We start from the raw sequence: 6,538 nt of genomic DNA, 5'->3' as shown, positions 1-6,538 counted from the left end.
AAACGTGTGGGCAGGAATAATTGCGAACCGAATTGTAAGTAGCAAATTTTTTTATTAATTAAGGAATTTTTTGCAGCTTTAAGAAATCATTTTCTCTCGACGATTTTCAGATCGGTCCTTATTTTCTACCGCCTCGACTCAATGGCGATGTCTACAGACGTTTCTTGGAAAATGAGTTACCTGTTTTACTCGAGAATGTACCTCTCGACGTAAGGGCACGTCTTATTTTCCAGCATGATGGGGCACCTGCGCATTACTCGCGTCAAGTACGCGATTTTTTAAATGCGCATTATCCTGACAGATGGATCGGTCGAGGCGGTCCAATTATTTGGCCAGCGCGATCGCCAGACCTTAATGTGCTTGACTATTTTGTGTGGGGTCACATTAAAAATTTAGTCGAACACAGGCGTGATGGCACAGAAGCAGAGGTACGAGAAGCAACTCTCGCTGCATTTAATAGCATCACGCCGGAAATGGCGTATCGCGCTACGCGAAATATTATTCAAAGGGCCGAATTGTGTTCGCGCGAAGGAGGATGCCATTTTGAACAATTCCTGCATTAAAATATGAGAGTGGATTAGACCTGCTGGGGATACCACTTAAAAAAAAATGCGCCATGTTATCTACCGCAAGGTGGTGAGGAAAGGATAACAAATTTTTTTCTTTGCCGCGAGAGAGTAGAGATAGATAGATAGATAGATAGATAGATAGATAGATGGAGAGAAAGGGGGGATGCTATTAATTAATTATTTTTAATGTACAATTTCGACGCGAGTACTATCGTGTAATTTGCATAGATTTTTTTTGCATTCCTGGGACAAAATAGATTCAATCTAAATTTCCGGGTCTATGTTGAATTTTTACAAAATGCACTGTAAAAAATTATGTAACATGACATTAACAATAAGTATCGAATTATGTGATAAATAATGGAAATGTTAGATGTTTTCATTTAGCGTGTAATTTTACGCTTCTTATTATAGCAATTTTACGGCTTTCTTTTTCACGGTGTACATTGCCAAATATGATATCAACGCAACTACAATAATTTTAAAATTGTAGAAAATAGTTTATCCAAATCTTTTCTGACGAGAGAAAGGAAGAGAATGATAGAGATAGTTCGACATAAAGCTCCAGATCACACATGTGCATACATACACCGTCAGTCTTTTGTCAAGCGCGGCCTTCTACCGCTTCGCCGCGGGCGGCCCGCCGCGCCGCCTCCTACCCCTTCGCCGCGCGCTTAGAAATAGTGTAATTATATGGGCTGTCTCTTCTCGCTGGTCGCTTAGCAACGGCGTTATTATATGGGCTGTTTTCTCGCCGCGTGCTTGTAGGCGCGCGTATTGGTCGATCTTTATTAATTAATTTCTCATTAATTATTAAGAATTTCGCAAAATGGTACAGGACTTTTCTACTCGGTTTGACCCACTCTACCTGTCTACGAGAGGTGATTCGCGAGTCACCGGACACTCTGTATATATATATATATATATATATAAAGGAAAAACTTATCGCAAACCACAAACTTGTAAATTTATCACTTTTAATTATCACAACAACGTTATTTGATTTTGTTTAACGCGCTGATCGTCTAGCACTTGCGCAGTAAAAAGAAACGACGTCGTTTTGCCCACGGAACCTAGGGCAGGACGCTCAATATAATGCCCACTTAACGTCTCCTCGGTACATGAACAATCATCTTGCTCAATTTGCGCAAAAATGCTTAATTGACTTATATGTCGAACATCAGTACTCTCATTGAAGCACAATGAAAAATGAGTGTATATATGAAAATGATTTCAATTTTTCTTCTATAAAAACGGGCTATCATAATAATTCTTTTATCTTACCGTGTCACGAGTAAATGGAATGTTATTAATGTCTTTAAGTATCACAGTATTTCCAGCTGCAAAAACTTTTTATAAAGACACCATCGGTTATATACATTAAATACTCTTTTAAATGTTCGTAATTATAATGTTTATGTGAATTACATTTTTTTTACACAAGCAGATTCAAAAAATCACTAAATACATATTCGCTTTACAATACGTACGAAGAAACTGTCTTCTCATGTTATATCATAATGATACTTAAGAAATCTTTTTAATAGTCAAATTTTTTATTATGGATTTTAATTTTTAATTTTAATTTTATTGTGGATGTTCAATTCGTAAAGTATGTAATGAATATTGATAATATTTGAGAAGTGCTACGACAAAACACATTTAATTTTCGTATGTCAATTCTTGTATGCGTATTTGTATATGTCATGTTGTATGCAGTTATGCAATTCGTATGTAATACATATTGTGTTGTGCCAATTTTAAGAAATGGCTACTAAAAAGGATTATAAGCATTATTTGATACAACATGGGAAGACAGTTTCTTCGCATGTATTGCAAAGCGAACAGTTTGTCTTTTATGTGGTTTTGAACCTGCTTATGTGACAAAATATGTGATTCATAGACATTATAATCATAAACATTTAAACAAATATTCAGCATATGCGGGACACGAAAAATCTGCTGTGATTGCAGCATTAAAATTAGTATCAGCGACGTTTTGGTGCCATTTCGGACATTTGTAATAATAAAGATGAAGATATTTAAGATAAAACAATACATGTGTCGTATGCATATTTCGTCGTATTATATTTCATATCTAATTGCGAAACATTCAAAACCGTTTACCGATGGTGTGTTCATAAAAGAGTGTATTCTTGTAGCAGTGACAGCATTTGGAAATACTGTGACACTTGAAGACATTAATAACATTCCACTTTCTCGTGACACAGTAAGATCAAGAATTATTATGATAGCCAGTTCTATAGAACAAAAATTAAAATCATTATTAAATACATGCACTTATTTTTCATTGTGCTTCAATGAGAGCACGGATGTTCGACATGTAAGCCAATTAAGCATTTTTACGCGAATTGTGCAAGAAGATTTTTTGTGTACCGAAGAAATATTAGATTTCGTACCATTACATGCTACTGCAATTGTAAATGCAATTAAAGGTAGTAACAAATCCCTGATTTATCGCAAATTTCAAAATTTCCTCGAAGAGTATGATGCAATTTACAAAAACATATTACTTTACTATGAAGTCCGATGTTTAAATATCGGAAAAACTTTGCAAAAAGTTTTTTCTATAAGAAAAGAAATATATCTTTTCAAGAAAAGTGCATCCCGAAACTGGAAACATTTAAATTATTTTTTGAAGATGTGGAATCACTTTTGGAATTAGCTTTCATCTTTCATCACAGATTTAACTTGTCACCTAAATACTTTAAATTTAAAGCTACAACAGACTAATCCAACGATATTCGAGTTAATAAGTCATGTCGATTTGTTCTGCGCAAAATTAAAAATTGGGAAAAAAATAGTTTTCTTTTCTTTCCTTCTTGTAACATTCTCGTTGAAGAATATGGCACGAAATGCGACTTTAAAAAATATCTGCATCTTATCAATTAATTAATTGCACAATTTGATCATCAATTTCGTGATTTTGAAGAGTTGAAGAAAGACCTTTTATTTTACGAAAATCTTAGAACAATTCCGATAATTGAACAGAGTGTAGATTTTCAATTAGAACTGTGTGATCTACAAAGTAATATTTCAGATTTTACTGAAATATCGGTAAGAAACAGGTGTGGAATTTTTCAAACTTTTAAACAAAGTTAAATATCCAAAATTACAAAATTTTGCATTATAAAAATTTTTTCAATGTTTGGATCTACATATCTATGTAAATCCTCATTTTCGAAAATGAAATACATAAAATCAAGTACACAATCGTCATTAAATGATGCATCGTTATCCTCGTTGATGAGAATAAATTCATCCAAAACTAACATTGATATTTCGAAGCTTAAAGCAACAAAATGTAAATAGTTTTTAACTTTATAGTGGAATAGGCCTACTGGGGAAACCACTAAAAAAAAAAGAAACGCAACAATAGTAATTAATAATGTGGAAATCTGTTGCCATTAAACTTAAATATATACCATCTGTCCCACCTATAATGTTTGTTTTATTACAATATATATAGTTATACTAAATAAAAATATTAATTTTATATATGTATGTCTTATTATATGTGTGTATAATAAATTTATATAGGTACAGCCTCTGATATATACATATATATATATATATATATATATATATATATAGAGAGAGACTTTGACACACACACACACGCGCGCGCGCACGCACACACAGGGTGTCTCAGAATGATGGGGACTAAATTCGTGTGCAGGTAGAGCGGGCAAAACTGAGTCGAAAAGTCCTCTACCATTTTGCAATTTTCGCTATAATTAACGAGTTATTAATTGGGCATTAAAATATTTTATTACTTTTTAAGTGTACCAGTTTTTTTTGGCCGCGTGTATATATGCAATTAACATACGTATTTTAACGTTATCTTTAATTTAATAACATAATAATAATTCTGTAAACAGTGAACAGCGCACGGGACAATATGCGCTAACGCCCTGTATGATTTACAATTAGTATTGTTCCTGAGCTCGAGTGTCTTATTTCTCCGCAAGCAATCTAGATGCTATAAAATAAAAAAAGTGAAGATAGCAGCAAGCAAAAATCGGTTGAAATGTGCAACTCGGCCGCAGGCCTGAATTATATAATACTAGAACAACACAAGCGCGCGCTGCGCGCGCGCCATTCTTTGGCTTTATATTAAGAAGGATATTTAAAAAAATATATATATATGTAGTTTATTTAATTTTGATTAATATTTTTTAAAAATTTTTGACAGAAATCAGTTGATAACTGTCAAAAATATTAATCAAGTTTAAAGTATTATAACATTTTATCTAAAATATATTATTATGTTAATTTTTATATCATATTATTATTTTAAAATTTAATTAACAAATTTTCGCTTTATTAATATGATTTAACAGAAATCAGCTAAATAAAGCGTTAATTTGCTAATTAAATTTTAAAATAAAAATATATTATAAGAATTAAAATAATAATATTGTAATAATATGTTATAATATTTTTTAAACTTCATTAATATTTTTGACAGTTATCAGCTAATTTCTGTCAAATAATATTAAATGCAGATAAGGTATTATAATTTTTTTTTTATACATAATTATTATTTCAAAATTTAATTATCAAATTTTCGTTTTATTAATATTTTTTGACAGAAATCAGCAAATATAACTGTCAAAAATATTAATTAAGTTTGAAGTATTGTAACATATTATTTAAACATATTGCTATTTTAAAACATTACTATTTTAATTTTTATTTTAGGTGTACAACTTTGCTTCCGCCGTTTTTTTTCCGAAATTCGAGGCTTTATTGTAAAAAACTGGTTATACATTTATGATTCAAAGTATTGTCCATCGCTGGCCACTACTTTCTCCCATCTTTCGGGCAGCGTACGAATCCCGCGTTGAAAAAACTGGTCATCTTTTGAAGCGATCCACGAATCGATCCAATTTCTTACTTCTTCATAAGACCGGAAGTGCTGGTCAACCAGGCCGTGTGCCATTGATCGAAACAAGTGATAGTCAGAGGGAGCAACGTCTGGAGAATACGGCGGATGGGGCAGGACTTCCCATTTCAACGTTTCTAAGTATGTCTTGACCACTTTCGCAACATGGGGTCGAGCATTGTCATGCTGCAAAATCACTTTATCGTGTCTCTCGTTGTATTGCGGCCGTTTGTCTTTTAATGCTCGGCTCAAACGCATTAATTGCGTTCGATAACGATCGCCTGTGATTGTTTCAGTCGGTTTTAACAGCTCATAATACACTACGCCGAGCTGGTCCCACCAAATACAGAGCATGACCTTGGAGCCGTGAATATTCGGTTTGGCCGTCGACGTGGAAGCATGGCCGGGATATCCCCATGATTTTCTACGCTTGGGATTTTCGTAATGAACCCATTTTTCGTCCCCAGTCACAATGCGATGCAGAAATCCCTTCCATCTTTGCCTTTCAAGCAACTGTTCACAAGCAAACAAACGCCGTTCAACATCTCTCGGTTTCAACTCGGCACCCAATTTCCTTGCTTCTGAATCATTCCCATGTCTTTGAGGCGTTTTGAAATTGCTTGTTGAGTCACTCCCAATGATCGTGCCAATTCTTCTTGACTTTGACTCGAGTCTTCATTAAGTAATGCCTCCAATTCTGCATCTTCGAAAACCTTCTCTCTTCCACCGCTATGCCGATCTTCGACGTGAAAATCACCGTTCTTGAAGCGTTGAAACCACTCACGACACGTTCTTTCACTAATAGCGGCCTCACCATTCACTATAAGTATTTGAGAGCATTCGATGAGCCTCAGCCGCAGATTTCTTCATATTGAAGCAGAAAATTAAAACCTCCCGCAAATGACGAGAATTTGGCGTAACTGACATTTTCAATCGAGAATAACTTTATGATGCAGACACAAATCGACTAATGTTTCTATGGGGTTATGTTGACAGATGCCCAAGTTTATTGCATGACGTCTATGATCTATTTCAGGCATGTCAAACTCGTTTTGCATTA

This window comes from Prenolepis imparis, unplaced genomic scaffold, assembly GCF_030444845.1.
Source record: "Prenolepis imparis isolate NDT839.2.m4 unplaced genomic scaffold, iyPreImpa1.0 SCAF_218, whole genome shotgun sequence".
Lineage (NCBI taxonomy): Eukaryota > Metazoa > Arthropoda > Insecta > Hymenoptera > Formicidae > Prenolepis > Prenolepis imparis.
This window is presented reverse-complemented; position numbering follows the sequence as displayed.